We start from the raw sequence: 19,301 nt of genomic DNA, 5'->3' as shown, positions 1-19,301 counted from the left end.
CTCTTTCTAGTATAGTTGTATATGTTCTCCTTCTAGTATAGTTGTATATGTTCTCTTTCTAGTATAGTTGTATATGTTCTCCTTATAGTATAGTTGTATATGTTCACCTTTTAGTATAGTCGTATATGTTCTCTTTCTAGTATAGTTGTATATGTTCTCCTTCTAGTATAGTTGTATATGTTCTCTTTCTAGTATAGTTGTATATGTTCTCATAGTAATAAGTATTGACTCATGAATGAACTGAGTCATTGATCTAACAATAGTATAAGTATGATCGTGTGTTACCCCGATGGTAACTTACAAATGATGTAACTAGTATGTATGAACATGGAAGAACTTTTATGACTATATATGTACACGTGATATATAATTAATAGTTAAACGACCTTCGGACGGCTACCCGATATCCCACCAGACCACATCCAAATCGAGGAAAAGGAAATAGGGCGTGCGGCCTTCCTAAGCCTTTTAAACATTTCTTATATAACTATACATATACGGGCATGCAATTTATAATAAGTATAACAAAGTTTAAGTAAAATTATTTGATAAGTAAAAGAGTTTTTAAATCAGTTTGAAGTAAAACAACTTTGATAAACAGTTTGAATAGTAGTAAAATCATTGGTTTTGTAGTTATTAATCACATGTAATTGATGTAATAACTATAAGTATTCAACTTCTATTCCCCCCCCCCCCCACATAAAAGCATTTAAAACATTTAAAAGTATTTCAAAGGTTAATTAAAGGGGTATGAACTCACTTGTGGTGAGTGGATTGGATTGAAGTGTCGGGTACGGTGCTAGGTGACAAATGAAGACTTGTACACACGCACGAGCCTAGTTATCATATAATGAACATATATATAACTGATTTGCCAATTTATAACTAATAAATTAAGTTAGGAAACCCTAGAACATGAAAACACTTTGTATCAAGTGTTAAAGTTCACAAGGATTGCATCCGAGTGTTGGTAGGGCAAAACTAGTACGTTTGGAGTCCAAGGGTAAACTCCCTTGGAGTTTACGGTTTTGGTGGTCAAGACTTAGAGAGTTTACAGCAGTAAACTCTAGATTTTATGGTCATAAGCGCTAGTCTTAAAGTCCAAGTGTTGTTTTGTGGTTTAGCAAGCCATTGAAGCATTTCTACTAAGTGGTTTAGCCTTTGGAATGGACTAGGGCAACAAAACAACTCATTTGTGGAGTTTACGGCCTCATGGCATTTTCCTTTGGGTTTAAAAACCGTAAACCCATATGGAAGAGATTATAGCCATGTTTTCAAGTCCCGAACACAATTAGGTAAGTGTATAAGCTAGTTTATAAGCCTAAGGAAGGAAAATAACCCATTTTAACATACTTTAGGGTGTTTACAGTTTTGGGAGATCCCCAAACCGTAAACACCTATATTTGTGGGTATTTGATGTTTTTCAATGCTTAAACACAATAAAGGAAAGTTTAAATAAGTCAAGGATGGTTTATACATCAAACTAGGGCTTAGATAAGGACTTGGGCACACTTTGGTGCACTTTATGGTGTTTACGGCCCAAGCATCTCCTTGGACCGTGAACACATCTTGCCTTGTGTTCTTCACATATTTTCGTGGTGTTTAAATGTAGTACTAGATTATAATCACTCAAGGATGGAAGCACTTACTATTAGAAGGCTTGATTTGAGCTAAAAGGTCAAGAACACTTAGTGTGTGTTCACAGTTTTTGGGGAGTAAACTCATACATATGTATGAGTTCACAGTTTTTGGGTGAATTCTAAACCCAAAACATAAAAGTTTGGTTGGGTGTATCTAATACACGAAGTGTTTGCGGTTTTCAAAAATCAAAACCCGAGACGACACTTTCTTTCACCCGTTCCCTTAAAAATAATATTAAAATAATCAAACAAACTTTATATTTCTTAAAAAATAAGAAATAATGATATTAATTTATGATACGAAGTGGTTGACTTTTAGGGTTTGACCAAATGAAAATTTCGGGTTGTCACATTATACTTATAATACTATAAGTTAATAATAATAATATATATGTATAAGATCAAAGTCGTCTTACCGCTAGTACGCCTCATTCACGAAGCTAGTCTATAAGGTGGGTATAAGGTTGTTGCCTATAAAATGGCAACTTAATGGGTGTCCACTCTCACCCACCGCTTGCTTGACTGGTGGAGGGTCGTTAGTCGAACGGGTAGGACAATGACTTAAAAAATCTCATTAAAAGTATAATGATTATTATAAAGTAACTAAATGTTTTATAAATTCCCAATCTTAATTACTTTAGGAAAAATGTGAATAATGTGCTAATCCATGAAATTACACGTTGCACCATGTTTAAGTCATTGGTGGAGTGTGTGGTTTACCGGCACACTAACTTGGACTTAACAAGGAAGGCAAAGGGTGACTTAAGGTTTTTCATGAGGTTGGAAGGAGCGCGTGTGGTTTACCGGTACAACGATTAAGTGAAAAACATTAAGGGTACTTTGCATGGTTACTTCACACCTTGTTTTGTGATCCTTGGTATCCCAGTCACAAAACATGAAGGTCAAACTCGAGATTGAAACATGCCATTGAAAAGTTCAATGAATCTCAAAGAATCTAGGAATTTCTAAAAGCCAAATAAAACCTAATAATTTATGTTATGTTTTCATGGTGGAAATTGGTGAATCGTCATTCACCTACCTTTCAAATATGTTATAACTTGGATTACGACATCCCTCTTCTATGTTATAATATATTGTTATTGGATCCTAGCCTTGATATAACATTTGGGTGTTTTATTAAGGACTATCCCTATATCTAAACTAAACTTAGTTTCTTCCTTTCAGATGTCTTCCAACAATGCTACTCCTGGATCAAACCCTACTGGCTCCTTCTCTCTCATGAACCTTTTTGGGAGAGTCATCTTTGATGGAGCCAACTTTACTGACTGGATCAGAAACATCAGGATGGTCACTCGTTATGAGAACAAGGAATATGTTCTTGACAAGGAGCTCAAGGTGCCTGAGCCAACTGCTACTCCTGAGGAGTTTGCTGAATATGAGGCACATGAAAGATATGCTACCAAAGTGGCATGCATCATGATGGCCACCATGATAGCCGAGCTCCAAAAGTTCTATGAGGACTACTATCCTTTTGAGATGCACCGGGATTTGATGGACCGCTACCATCAGAGTGCTCGTCAAGAGTGATATGAAATCATCTCCTCTATGATCACAACCCGAATGAAAGATGGTGAACCCATCACAAGCCACATGCAGAAAATGCAAAGGTATGTGGATCGATTGATGAAGTTGAATGTGAACTTCCCTGAGGATTTAGCAATAGATATTTTTTTGCACTCCTTACCTTCGTGTTATGATGAATTCCGCATGACATACCACATGAATAAGGAGGAAGTTACACTCAGCAAACTTTAGGGACTCCTAAAGACCGCAGAATCATGTCTTAAAGGTAAGTCGGTTGTGACCACTCCTACTACTACTCCAAACTCAGCACTTGTCCTGGAAATCGGGAAAGGTAGAGGGAAGAAGAGAAAGAACCCTTCCAAGGGTACCAAGGGTAAGACCCTTGATGGCTCCTCTTCTAGCGGAACCAAGAAAGGTTTTGTTACACCTTATTTTGATCCCAAAGAGGCTGAATGCTTCTATTGCCACGAAAAAGCGCACTGGAAGCGTAACTATCCAAAGTACCAGCAAGATTTGAAGGATGGGAAAGTTAAACCCAAACATGCATGTATTTACACTATTTCATCTAATAATTCACTCTATTCTAACTCTTGGGTCCTTGATACCGGTTGCGGTGTTCATATTTGTTCTGAATTGCAGGGACTAAGAAGAAATGAGAATGTGGAGCATGGAAAGATAAACTTGATCATGGGGAATTGGAAAGTTTCACCTGTCACCAAGATTGGAGTTTATACTTTGTTGCTTAGTATTGGATTTACTTTAGATTTGAATAAATGTTGTTATTCGCTAGAAGTGACAAGAAATGTTATTTCCTTTCATGCTTTGTATAAACAAGGTTTTACCTTTTCTTTTGATAATGAAATTGGTGGAATAAATGCTTACTTTAATAATGTGTTTTATTTTAAAGCATTACCTTGTGATGGTGTGTATGAAGCTGTGTCTGTTGTAGATAATTTAGGAAATAATGTATTGTGTATTGATTCTATTAATGATAATAACTTGGATAAAGCATCATTATGGCATTGTCGTCTTGGACATATAAGCAAGAAACATGTCACACCCCAAAACCGGAACGGCGGAAACGTTCTGGGGTGGATGACGTCATGTCAAGTATCACAACACATGCATTATAGTAATCAAAGTACAACAAAACATTGCATTAATAGTAATAGTTTTACAAGGTTACATTACAACAATTTAAAGTAATACAAGTAATAGAATAAATACAGCGTGGTACTAAGCTATCTTCATCAACTGCTCCGGGGATGTACCTATCTAATGCTAACCTGAGAATACAAGTTATTTGAAAAGCGAGTATCAGCATTTTTACAATGCTAGTGAGTTCATAAGTATTTAGTGTCATTTAGTCAAATAACTTTATAAAGCAGTAGTTTAAGTGATTTCAGTGTATTAGTGTTCTTTCCAAAAAATCCTATATTTTCTTTAATAAAAGCAGCCTTCTACCAAGACTGGTCAGTGTAATGTGGTAAGAAGAAGTTTCCCTTAATTGCTAATAATATCAAAATACTGAATTTGATTATTAAAGAAAGCAGAGGCATCAGGGAATAACATATGCCTCAGCAGTGAGGACTGCTGACTAAGGCAAAAGAGTCATAGACTCCAGGAAAGTATCGAACAAACGACACGCCTGGTTCAGTCTAACAAATGGAGAAACAGACCCCCGAAGGTACCAAATGAAAGGTGCAACTGGTAACGTCTAAAACAGTGAACGCAGACCGAAGACGATACCAAATGGAAGGTACATCTTGCAAGGTCATAACAATGAAGACAAACCGCAAACGATACCAAATGAAAGGTACATCTCGCAAGGTCAAAACAGTGAAGACAGACCACAGACGATACCAAATGAAAGGTACATCTTGAAAGGTCAAACAGAGATAACAGACCCCAGACGGTATCAAACGATAGATACATCTTGTAAGGTCAAACAAAGACAACTGACCCCAGATGGTATCAAATGAAAGATACATCTAGCAAGGTCAAAACAGTGAAGACAGACCACTGACGATACCAAATGAAACGTACATCTTGAAAGGTCAAATAGAGATAACAGACCCCAGACGGTATCAAACGAAAGATACATCTTGTAAGGTCAAACAGAGATAACAGACCCCAGACGGTATCAAATGAAAGATACATCTGGCAAGGTCAAAACAGTGTGACTCTGAAAAAGGTGACATCAGCATACAGTGTAAATCGCTGACAAAATACTGTTACCTTAAAGCCATGAATTATGAGGCAACCTAGGATACTCGTAACCATACTGACTAGAGTACTAGTCGCCCTACAACCATCTATATAATGTGACATTTGTCACCCCTTGGCTTGGTAGGCCGTGGACTGTAGCTAGAAGTCAGGGTGCGGGGTTATCAATCCTGTATAGGCCTATACACACTATGTCCGCTCTCCCTACAGGAGAGTCTGGTTACCAACTAGACAACGGAGAAGGCCGCGTCCCGAAGATGCATCCCAAATAGAGGATAGTGTGTTACTAGGAGGGAGTGGGTTTCTTATGTAAGTGTAGACTAGAGGTATAGACTCTTAACTGAATTGACTGAAGAAAACTCGTATGTCTATGCTCGTATACGTAATATATAACTAATGAATCGAACGACCTTCAGATGGACATCCGATCCCACTAGACCACATCTCAACGAAGAAAAGGAAATAGGGCGGACAAGCCTTCCTAAGTCCTTCAATCATTATTTATATGCATCTATACAATCATAAACATACATCTAACTATGCTTGAGTGTGTATCATACGGTGAAGTATAAGTGTACAGTGGAACCTCTGAGTCGTGAAGTATAAGTGTACAATGGAACATCTGAGTCGTGAAGTATAAGAGTACAGTGGAACATTCGAGTGGTGAAGTATACGTGTACAGTGTGGGATAATCGAACCATGAAGTATAAGCCTACCAAGTATAAGTGTATCACGAAGCAGAGACGACAATAAGTGATGTAAGAACGTCTATCAAGTATAAGTGGAGTAAAGTCGTTATCCAGTATAAGTGAAGGAGAAATCGTATCACTAAGTAAGAGCATGAATAAGTATAAGCGTCATCAAGTATAAGCGACTATAGGTATAAGTGAAAATGTTACCGAGTCAGAGTATAAAATAAGTATAAGTGAAGCAGTAGTATTTTATAAGTAAAAGTATACGTCGAAAAGGGAAATCTTTAATGAAAAATCTTTATGTATAGAGAAAATCACAAATTGTATTCCTTCGTAAAATAAGTTTAAAACCTTAGAGGATCTTTCATAAACCAGTTTAGAATGAATTTGAATAAATCAGTATAAGTAAAAGTTATGAAACAGGTAAAGGTCATTTTAGTGTCCCACTCGGTAAAACAGTATAAAGTGGTAAAATCTTGTGCGTGCGGGTTATCAATCATATGCGATTGACATGATAACTGGCATGTTTAACTTGTATCCCCCCCTATAAAGCATTTAAAAGGTTCATTCAGGGGTATGAACTCACCTGGTGTAAGTAGGTCCGACGAGAGTGCTGTTTGGGCGTTTGGTGCTACGTAAGGACTCGAACACACACAATGACCTATTTAACATATGATAACATATGTTTACATGTGATTAGCACATTTAATACTAATTAAACAGATATATGCGCTCACAGGAGCGGAAAACACTTTGGCTAAGTGTTTGGGTGTCCCGAGTAGCGTTTAAGGGTGTGAATGGCTAAGGAATGGAGTTTGCTATCCAAGAATACCCCCTTAATACATAGTTTACGGCCCAGGGACTACTCACCATGAGTTTACGGCCGTAAACTCATGGTGATGGGTTCTAGGGTGTTTTAAGGCTTCTAGCTTGTTCATGGGATTTTTCTAAGGACTTTTCATAAAAGGCATGAGTGGATTTGAGGCTTCTGAGGGCATTATATTGGAGTTTACGGCCTATGAACACTCCCATGGGAGTTTACGGCTGTAAACTCTCATACCTTGGATTTTGTGAAGTTTAAAGTCCCTAATGCCTTTCTAGTGATTTCTAATGAAGTATGATGCTATTTTGGAGGATTAAAACCATCATTTGAGTGGGTTTTGGGGAGTTTACGGCCTAGATAAATGCTTGGGCCGTAAACTCCAAATCAAGCCTCATTTCATTGTGTTTAAGTCCTTAAATCCTTCCTAGCATTTTATAGAAATTGTCTAAGGCCATTTGGGGGGTAAAAACCACACTTTTGGGCACATTTAGGGGTGTTTACGGCCAAGGTATAGACCTGGACGTAAACTCCTTTTAATAATTCATCTTGGAGGGTTTCAAGGGTCTAAACTCAAGAGGATAAGTTCCTAAATTATGTATGAAGCCCTAGGATGAGTTTGGAGTGCATTTGGGACCATGACTTGGGGAGTTTACAGCCTAAGCATGTGCTTGGGCCGTAAACTCTTCTTTGAGTCCTAAATCCATGCATTTTAGTGTTTAAACACCCCTAGGGTATATCCCCTAATAGTTTCTAAGCTTGTGGTCAAGTTTAAAGGCATGATTGGCACCATTTTAGGGGTTTACGGCCCTAGAATGTTCCTGGGCTATAAACTCCTTATTCCATGCCTTCTTGGATGATTTTTGGGCTATAAACATAAATCACTATGTTTAGAATAAGCTAGGGTAAGCGGACTTACAATTTGGAAGCGTTTGGTTGCGGTTTCGGGGCGAAAACGAATCTAGAGAGAGAGTATAGAGAGAGAGTGTGTAAAAAGTCTCCAATAGACTCCACTCACCCTTATATAGGGTTTTGAGTCGGGACACAGTGGAATTCTACCCGATACTGCCGTTAAACGGGGCTTTTGGTCGCACCCAATTTAGTGGTCGTAATAATAAACTAATATTTTCCAAGTAAATGGAAATATGTGCTATGTATTTTATTTCCTTTTATCACGACTTAACGGCATATAAACATACACAATTGAAATGTTTATTAAACTTGACGACTTCTCATTAACAGAACTTTTGAACAGTGGAATATTCCATTAACGGTAATGGAGAAATGTATCGGGGCAACTTGGGTTGTCACAAAACACATAGGCCAACTCCAAAAGGATGGAGTTTTGGAATCATTTGACCTAAATCAGATGATTGTTGTGAATCATGCTTACTTCAAAAAATAAGAAAGTCACCCTTCACTGGTTCTTGTGAGAAGGGTGAAAGTTTGTTGGATCTTGTATATACAGATGTATGTGAACCCTTCAAAACTGCCACAAGGGATGCTAATCGTTATTATGTGACGTTTACAGATGATTATAGTAGATATGGATATGTCTACTTAATCAAGCATAAGTCAGAGAGTTTTGAAAGGTTTAAAGAGTTTAAACAGGAAGTTGAGAATCAATTGGGCAGGATCATTAAGATGCTTCGATCCGATCCTGGTGCTGAGTATTTTAGTATCGAGTTCCTTGACTATCTAAGGGAATGTGGGGTTGTCTCACAATTGACACCTCCCAGGACACCACAGTTGAATGGTGTAGCTGAGAGGCGTAATCGAACCTTGTTGGACATGGTTCGTTCCATGATGAGTCGAGCTACACTACCAATCTCATTTTGGGGGTATGCATTAGAGACTGCCACCCATATCCTTAATCTGGTCCCTACAAAGAAGGTTGCCAAAACACCTCACGAAATGTGGACTGGAAAAGCTCCTAGTCTAGCCCACATCAAGGTTTGGGGTTGCGAGGCTTTCGTGAGATGCGATACTGATGACAAGCTCGAACCTCGAAGCAAGAGGTGTATTTTCAATGGCTACCCACAAAAATCCTTTGGTTACCTCTTCTATAGACCTAGTGATAATGTGGTCTTTGTAGCAAGGAGGGGTGTCTTTCAAGAGAGGGAGTTCATAAGCCAAGGAGACAGTGGGAGGCTAATTGACCTTGAAGAATTTCAAGAGTCAAGTGGTGAAGGAACCTCAAACCCTAGCAGTCAACTTGAGGAGGAACCTCCTGTTGATCCAATAATACCTCCAATTGTACCTCTGAGGCGTTCCACAAGGGTTAGCAATGAACCTAAGCATTACTATGGTTTCCATATTACTGCGGAAGGTGAGACACTTATCAGTGATGGGACACTGGTAAGTATGGATGAAGCTAACAACTATGTGGAAGCCATGGCATGCCCCGAGTCTGCTAAATGGACAGAGGAAATGGATAGCGTGATACAATCCATGTATGACAATCAGGTCTGGGACTTGGTTGACAATGTGCCAGGTCGTAAGATAGTTGGGTGCAAATGGATCTTCAAGAAGAAGACCGACATGGATGGCAATGTACATACTTATAAGGCACGACTGGTTGCAAAGGGCTTTTCTCAAACTCTAGGAGTTGATTATGATGAGACCTTTTCACCAGTAACCAAGATTAAGTCTATTAGGGTATTGTTAGCCATAGCTGCATTTCATGACTATAAAATATGGCAAATGGATGTCAAAACCGCTTTCCTTAATGGAAAGCTGGCTGAAGATGTTTACATGGATCAGGCAGAGGGTTTTGTCAGCATATAGTACCCTAATAGAGTGTGTAAGCTTGAGAAATCCATCTATGGATTAAAGCAAGCACCTCGCAGATGGAATCTTTGCTTTGATAAGAAGGTCAAAGAGTTTGGATTTTCTAGGAGTGAAGATGAATCTTGTGTATATGTCAAGGATAGTGGGAGTATAGTTAGCTTTTTGGTGTTGTATGTGGATGACATACTACTCATAGGAAATGACATCCCAACTATACATGAATTCAGGTCCTGGCTTGGGAAGTGTTTCGCTATGAAGGACCTAGGAGAAGCTGCCTATATTCTAGGAATAAGGATCTTGAGAGACCGGAATAAAAGAGTAATTGGACTTAGTCAGAGTACATACTTGGATAAGGTGTTGAAGAGATTCAGCATGCAAGATTCCAAGAAAGGAGAGTTACCCATCCAGAGTAACACTAGACTGAGTAAGACTCAGAGCCCGAGTACTGAGGATGAGATAGCATAAATGAGTAGAGTACCTTATGCTTCGACAGTAGGCTCGATAATGTATGTTATGGCATGTACTTGTCCTGATGTAGCCTTTGCTTTAAGCATGGTTATCAAGTATCAACGGAATCCTGGTAAGGCTCACTCAACAACGGTAAAAAACCTTCTCATGTACCTGCGGAGGGCTAAGGACTGGGTCGTTACCCTTGGTGGGAGTGATGACTTGAAAGTTGTAGGGTATAGTGATGCTGGCTTCAAGACTGATAGGGATAATTTCCGCTCTCAGTCGGGCTGGGTCTTTACGTTAAACGGAGGAGAAATCTCTTGGAAAAGTTCCAAACATGAGACAGTGGCTAATTCAACTTGTGAATCAGAGTATATAGCGGCAAGCGAGGCGGAAAAAGAGGCTATGTGGCTAAATAACTTCATTGAAGACCTTGGATTTGTACCTGCTATGTCAAAGCCCAGAGAGATTTTCTATGATAGTGTAACTGTAGTTGCCTTAGCAAAGGAACTAAGGGATCATGGGAGATCCAGACACATTGACATAAAATATCATTTCATCAGACTTCGTATAGAAGAAGGACACCTCGTGGCAAAGAGGGTATCATCGGATGAGAACCCGGCAGATCCCCTCACGAAGGGACTGGGTATGGTTAGTATCTCCAGCATGCTAGGAGCATGGCTGAAGGATGATATTAGTCTTAGTAGTTAGTTAATTTTGAAATTTGTAAAATGTAATCGACATTTGATGATGAATAAAAGTTGTGTTTATTTATGAGTAAAGTTTTGCTATCCCTTGTCAATCGTTTACTATTATTTCTTTTGCATGTTTTGACTTCTAGAATATTTATGTTGTTTTACCTATTATTCAAATCATCCACAGTCGGTCATATGTTGGAAGTAGATATGAAGTAAGACTGTCATGAGTTGGTTGTAGAGGTCTAAGATGTTAAACATGGCCTTAACACTCATGAGTGCTCATAAGTTCTGAGTATTGGATTCAACCCACACTCACTGGTATCACTTCATGGAATTTATCTCGAGTGATTTCAAGACGGTAATATCATATAAGTCTTCAAACCTAGAGATATGACTTGTTAATTATGAGTTAGTTATGCATTGAATGTGCGAAACCGCATTGGTAACTCGATGTTATAAAACGTGCGTTTGTATGTAATTTAACAAGTAGTAGAACAAGCATATGAATCAAAGTGTATCTGTTCCTTCTTGGATTAGAAGCTGATATCTGGGCCCCTCGATGATTTTGTTTTGACCTATGTACCGGGCCCTGTCAGAACTAACTTGATGTGTTCAATTAAGTTCTATGTCAAAAAAATCGGAAATCTGAAAACAAACTGCTGGACAATAAGTAAGACCATGTTCCATGTGTTTGTCCGGCTGATATCTAAGAGCAGATAATTATATGATCCCTTATCTAAAATGGCATGCCATCATCTTCTCAGTTCTGAGAAACCTTGAAAAGAGCTATGATTGCTGATCTGTTCCTGAAGTATTACAGTTATAGTTAATAGACATTTCCAAGTGGGAGACTGTTGGATATGGTGTCTAAGTCCATAACTATTTCTGGTATGTACTTGACCCGACCCGACATGGTCCATTTGGGTTGCATGGCACCATGCAATTGGATAGACTAAATGAGAGAAATAACACTTGTGGTTATTAATATATTATAAGTTCTAATATATTAATAATATTATTTAATTAGTTTGATTATGAATTAATTAAGTGATCAAAAGATAACTAATTAAATATATGAGTTGATTATGTAAATCATCCATATCTTGTATAGTGGGCTAAGAGGATCCATGGATAATCAAGTTGGGTTAAACCCATTGGACGCTCCATGGAGGCTCCATGGGAGTTACAAACCCATGGGTCATGGAAATGAAATTTTCATGACATATTAGGGTTTACATGGTGTAACCCTAGATGTGTCAACACTATATAAGTTCATGTTTCTCAAAAAATCGGCTACACACATGCATACTTGAGGGCCAGAGCTGATTTTTAGAGTGTTATACTTTCTCTCGAAGTTTACTCCATAGCATTTGGTGTTGTATGAAGAATTTGAGGCATCACACTTGGGGTGCTAGTCTCATAATGTTTCAAGGATCAAAAGCAACAACAAGGTATGTAGTTTTATCTTTTATTCAAGTTAAAATTGTTCCCCATGTATGCTAGATAGGATCATAGCCTTGGAAATCAACTTTGCATGATAATTAGAAAAACATAGATCCAAGGTTATTAGGGTTGCATGTACACTTAGGAAGTGTTAGAATGCTCAAAACCCATCAAAAGCAACATATATTCCTTATATAGATCAACGATTGGGATTGTGGCTAGACTTGGTGTTGGAAAGATATCTCCCATTTGACTTTCGCTTGATTGATTCTTCTTCAGATAACTATCATCAAACTTGACATAATAGGTTTCTTCGATTTTGTAGGATCATTTGTTGAGAACCCTATATACCTTGGAGGTTAGTGAATAACCCAGAAAGATACCTTCATCAGCTTTCGCATCGAACTTGTTTCGATTTTCTTTGGAATTGAAGATGAAACACCTGGAACTGAAGACATGGAAAAACTTAACTTTTGTTTTGCAAGTATTTAAGATTTCATATGGAGTAAGAGAAAATCGCTTATTCAAGAGGGATATGTTTTGAGTGTAGCAAGTTGTGGCGATGGCATCAACCCAGAAATATAGAGGCAAGTAAGCGAAACTGAGCATGCGTCGGGCTGCTTCACACAAGCCACAAGTTCGTCTTTCAAATATGCCATCATGCTGTGTAGTATAGGGAGTAGAGAAGTTGTGAGTTACTCCATTTTCAGTTAAGAATTCTTTAAAACATTATTTTGAATTCTAGCCCATTGTCGCTTCTGATGTTGCGAACCAGCTTTCGCAAATCAGATTGTGTTGTAATCCTTCCACATAGGCCACCTTTCGGACTGAAAAATCTCCAGCTGTGATCATCCCATAACCCTTTATCCTTCTAAAAGAATTATTTCCATATTTGACACACCCACCATCTTTAAGAGCCCGAAACTCTCTCAACTCTTCCTTTCTTCTTTTCATGTGATGTGAGCAGCCACTATCAATGTACCATTCATTGTCAAACTTCTTGTCATGTATTACCTGCAAAAACAAGCGAATTTAGGAACCCAAAGTTTCTTGGGTCCATGTGAGCCTTTTACAGAACAAGGAAAAGTAATAGCAGGATCAACCAAATACATTTGTTTTCCTAAAGTGATTTTGTCTTTCCCTTTAATGGTGAAAACCTTGATTTTGTTATGTGTTTTGTTTGAATCAGTTTTCATTTTCTCTAGGTTGATTCTGATGGGTTTTGAGCATTCTAACACTTCCTAAGTGTACATGCAACCCTAATAACCTTGGATCTATGTTTGTCTAATTATCATGCAAAGTTGAATTCCAAGGTTATATTCCTATCTAGCATACATGGGGAACAATTTTTTAACTTGAATGAAAGATAGAATAACTTACCTTGTTGTTGCTTATGTTCCTTGAAACCTTGTGAGCCTAGCACCCCAAGTGTGATGCCTCAAATGCTTCACACAACACAAAATGCTCTTGGAAAGACTTTTGAGAGAATACACATTTCTAAAAATCAGCGTAGCCCTCTTGTTTCATATGTGTAGCCGATTTTGGTGGAGAATGGAATTCTTATATAGTGTTGACACATCTAGGGTTACACCATGTAAACCCTAATGTGTCATGGCTCTTCATTTCCATGACCCAACTCCCATGAAGCATCCTATGGGTGGAACCCAACTTGATAATCCATGGAGCCTCTTTGCCTACTATACAAGATATGGATGATTTACATAATCAACCCATATATTTAATTAGTTATCTTTTGATCACTTAATTAATTCTAAATTAATTCTTGATCAAACTAATCAAATAATATTATTAATATATTAGAACTTATAATATATTAATAATCTCCAAGTGTTATTTCTCTCATTTAGTCTATCCAATTGCACGGTGCCATGCAACCCAAATGGACCATGCCGGGTCGGGTCAAGTACATACCAGAAATAGTTATGGACTTAGACACCTTATCCAACAGTCTCCCACTTGGATAAGTCTAATAACTATTACTACAAGTATGACTTTAGGAACCGATTGGAAATCGTAGCTCTTTTCAAGGTTTCTCGAAACTGAGAAGATGATGGTACACCATTTAAGATAAGGGATCATATAATCCTCTGTTCTAGATATTAGCCGGACAAATACATGGAACAATGTCTTACTTATTGTCCCGCAGTTTGTTTCTCAATTTCTGATCTGTTTGACAAAGAACTTAATTGAACACATCAACTTAGTTCTGACCAGGCCCGGTACATAGGTCAAAACAAAATCATCGAGGGACCCAGATATCAGCTTCTAATCCAAGAAGGAACAGATAAACTTTGACTCATATGTTTGTTCTACCACTCATTGAATTATACACAAAATCACATTTTATAACATCGAGTTACCAATGCGTTTTCGTACAATCAATGCATAACCAACTTGTAAGTAACAAATCATATCTGTAGGTTTGAAGACTTATATGATATTACCATCTCACGATCACTCGAGATAGAATTCCATGAAGTGATTCCAGTGAGCGTGGGTTGAGTCCAATGTTCAGAACTTATGAGCACTCATGATTGTTGTAGCCTTGTCCAACACCGTAGACCTCTGCAACCAATCATGACAGTCTTGATTCATACCTACTTCCGACATATGACCGACTGTGGAGGTTTGAATAATATGTTATACCAAACAAAATTATTCTGGAAGTCAAAACATGCAAAAAAAATATATTTAACGATCGACAAGAGATAGCAACACTTTACTCATAAATAAAACACCTTTTATTCATCATCTAATGTCAATTACACTTTACAAATTTCGAGGTTATCTAACTACTAAATCTAATATCATCCTTCAGCCCTATGCTCCGAGCATGCTGGAGATGCTTAACTCAAGTCAGTCCCTTCGTGAGGGGATCTGTTGGGTTATCATCCGATGATACCCTTTTTGCCACGAGGAGTCCTTCTTCTATTCAATGTCTGATAAATTGGTATTTTCTGTCGATGTGTCTTGATCTCCCGTGATCCCTTGGTTCCTTGGCTAAGGCAACAACGCTTTCACAATCACAGAAAATTTCCGTCGGCTTTTTAATAGCTGGTACAACTCCAAGGTCTCCAATGAAGTTCTTCAGCCATATCGCCTCCTTTGCCGCCTTGCTAGCTGCAATATACTCTGATTCACAAGTTGAGTCACCCACTGTCTATTGCTCGGAACTCTTCCAAGAAATTGATCCTCCGTTTAGGGTAAAGACCCAGCCCAACTGAGAGCAGAAATTATCCCTATCATTCTGGAAGCTAGCATCACTATACCCTACAACTCTCAAGTCATCACTCCCACCAATGTTAAGGACCCGGTCCTTAGTCCTCCATAGGTACTTGCGAATATTCTTTACTGCAGTCCAGTGTGCCTTGCCAGGGTTCCCCTGATACCTGCTAACCATGCTCAGGGCAAAGGCTACATCAGGTCGAGTACACGTCATAGCATACATGATCGATCCTCCAGCCGAAGCATAAGGTATTCGACTGATTTCTGCAATCTCAGCCTCAGTGCTAGGGCTTTGTGTCTTACTCAATCTGGCGTTACACTGGATGGGTAACTCTCCATTCTTGGAGTCTTGCATGCTGAATCTCTTCAGCACCTTATCCAAGTAGGTACTCTGACTAAGTCCAATTAGTCTTTTACTCCGATCTCTCAAGATCCTTATCCCTAGAATATAGGCAAATTCTCCTAGGTCCTTCATAGAGAAACACTTCCCAAGCCAGGACTTAACTTCCAGCAGATTTGGGATGTCATGTCCTATGAGTAGCATGTCATCCACATACAATACCAAAAAGCTAACTATACTCCCACTAGCCTTGAAATACACATAAGATTCATCTTCACTCCTAGAAAAGCCAAATTCCTTGACCTTTTCATCAAAGCAAAGATTCCATCTTCGAGGTGCTTGCTTCAATCCATAAATGGATTTCTGAAGCTTACACACTCTATTAGGGTACTCGTTGCTGGCAAAACCTTCTGGCTGACTCATGTAAACATCTTTAGCCAACTTTCCATTAAGGAAAGCGGTTTTGACATCCATTTGAAAATTTCATAGTCATGAAATGCAGCTATGGCTAACATAACCCTAATAGACTTAATCTTGGCTACTGGAGAAAAGGTCTGATCATAATCCACTCTAGGAATTTGAGAGAAGCCCTTTGTAACCAGTCAAGCCTTATAAGTCTGTACATTACCATCCATGTCGGTCCTCTTCTTGAAGATCCATTTGCACCCTACAGTCTTACGACCTAGTACATTCTCAACCAAGTTCCAAACTTGATTGTCATACATGGATTGTATCTTGCTATCCATAGCCTCTTTCCATTTAGTAGATGCGGGGCCTGCCATGGCTTGTTCGTAGTTGTTAGGGTCATCCCGACCTACTAGTATCCCATCACTAATAAGTGTCTCACCTTCTGCAGTAATATGGAAACCATAGTAATGCTCAGGTGCACTCCTAACTCTCGTGGAATGCCTTAGAGGTAAAGATTCATCAATTGGCTCAACACGAGTTTCCTCCTCAAGTTGAGGGCTAGTGTTTGAAGTTCCTTCACCACTTGACTCTTGAATTTCTTCAAGATCAATTTGCCTCCCACTGTCTCCTTGTCTTATAAACTCTCTTTCTCGAAAGACTCCTCTTCTTGCTACAAAGACCACATTATCACTAGGTCTGTAGAAGAGGTAACCAAAGGATTGTTGTGGGTAGCCGATGAAAATACACCTCTCGCTTCGAGGTTAGAGCTTATCATGAGTCTCGCGTCTCACGAAAGCCTCACAACCCCAAATCTTGATGTGGTCTAGTTTGGGTACTTTACTAGTCCACATCTCGTGAGGAGTTTTGGCAACATTATTTGTAGGGACTAGATTAAGGATATGGGCGGCAGTCTCTAAGGCATACCCCCAGAATGAGATTGGTAGCAAAGCTTGACTCATCATGGAACGAACCATATCCAACAAGGTTCGATTACGCCTCTCAGCCACACCATTCAACTGTGGTGTACCGGGAGGTGTGAATTGTGAGACAATCCCACATTCCCTAAGATAGTCGAGGAACTCTAAACTAAGATACTCATCACCTCAATCGGATCGAAGCATCTTAATGTTCCTTCCCAATTGATTCTCAACTTCCTGTTTAAATTCCTTAAACCTTTCGAAAGTCTCTGACTTATGCTTGATTAAGTAGACATATCCATATCTACTGCAATCATCAGTAAAAGTCAAATAATAACGATTAGCATCCCTTGTGGCATGTTTGAATGGTCCACACACATCCATGTGTACAAGGTCCAACAAACCTTCACCCCTCTCACACGAGCTTGTGAAGGGTGACTTTGTCATTTTTCCAAGTAAGCATGATTCACAACTATCATTTGACTTTAGGTCAAACGACTCCAAGACTCCATCCTTTTGGAGTTGGCCTATGCGTTTCTTGCTTATATGTCCAAGACGACAATGCCATAATGATGCTTTATCCAAGTTATTATTATTAGTAGAATCAATACACAAAACATTATTTCCTAAGTTATCTACAATAGATACAGCTTGATACACACCATCACAAGGTAATGCTTTAAAATAAAGTACATTATCAAAGAAAGCATTAATCGAACCAACTTCATTATCAAACGAAAAGGTGAAACCTTGTTTGTACAATGCATGAAAGGAAATAATATTTCTTGCCATTTCTGGCGTATAACAACATTTATTCAAATCTAAATTTAACCCACTACTTAGCGATAAAGTATAAACTCCAATCTTGGTGACAGGTGTAACTTTCCTATTCCCCATGATTAAGTTTATTCTTGCTTGCTCCACATTCTCACTTCTTCTTAGTCCCTGCAAGTCACAACAAATATGAATACCACAACCGGTATCAAGGACCCAAGATTTAGAATGGGGTGAGTTATTAGAAATGATAGTGTAAATACCTGCATGGTTGGGTTTAACTTTCCCATCCTTCACATCTTGCTGGTATTTTGGGCAGTTCCGCTTCCAATGTGATTTTTCATGGCAATAGAAGCATTAAGCCTCTTTTGGGTCAGAAGACGGAGTGAAGAAACCTTTCTTGGTTCCACTTGAAGAAGAGCCATCAAGGGTCCGAGCCTTGGTACCCTTTGAAGAGCTCTTTCTCTTCTTCCCTCGACTTTTCCCGATTGCCAAAACCGGAGTGGAGTTTGGAGTAGGAGTGTTAACAACCGACCTCCCCTTAAGACCTATTTCAGCGGTCTTGAGAAGTCCCTGAAGTTTGTTGAGTGTGACCTCTTCCTTATTCATGTGATATGTCATGCGGAATTGATCATAGCACGATGGTAAGGAGTGCAAAATGATATCTATTGCAAGCTCCTCACGGAAGTTCACATTAAGCTTTAGCAATCGATCCACATACCTTTGCATTTTCTGCATGGCTCGTGACGGATTCCCCGTCCTTTATCATGGTTGTTATCATGGAGCAGATGATTTCATACCTCTCTTGTCGTGCACTTTGATGGTGTCTTTCCATCAGATCTTGGTGCATTTCATAAGGGTAGAAGTCCTCATAGGACTTTTGGAGTTCCGCTGTCATTGTGGCCATCATGATGCATGCTACTTTTGTAGCATCGCTTTCATGTGCCTGAAAGTCAGAGATCTCCTGGGGAGTTGCAGTGGTCTCATCAATCTCCTTAAGCTCCTTGTCAAGGACATATTCTTTGTCCTCGTAGCGGTTAATCATCCTGATGTTTCTAATCCACTCATTGAAGTTGGATCCATCAAAATTGACTTCCCCACACAAGTTCATAAGGGTAAAGGAGCCATTTGGATTAAAGCCAGAAGCAACGTAGTTTGAAGACATATGAAGGAAGAGGACAAGATTAGTTTAGATATTAAGAGAGTCCTTAATAATACACCCAAATGTAATATTAAGGCTAGGATCCAATCACAATATATTATAACTTAGAAGAGGTATGCCGTAATCCAAGCTATAACATATTTGAAAGGT

Source organism: Lactuca saligna, chromosome 4 (genome assembly GCF_052625555.1).
Source record: "Lactuca saligna cultivar CGN05327 chromosome 4, ASM5262555v1, whole genome shotgun sequence".
In the NCBI taxonomy this organism is placed as follows: domain Eukaryota; kingdom Viridiplantae; phylum Streptophyta; class Magnoliopsida; order Asterales; family Asteraceae; genus Lactuca; species Lactuca saligna.
Note: the sequence above shows the minus strand (reverse complement) of the source record.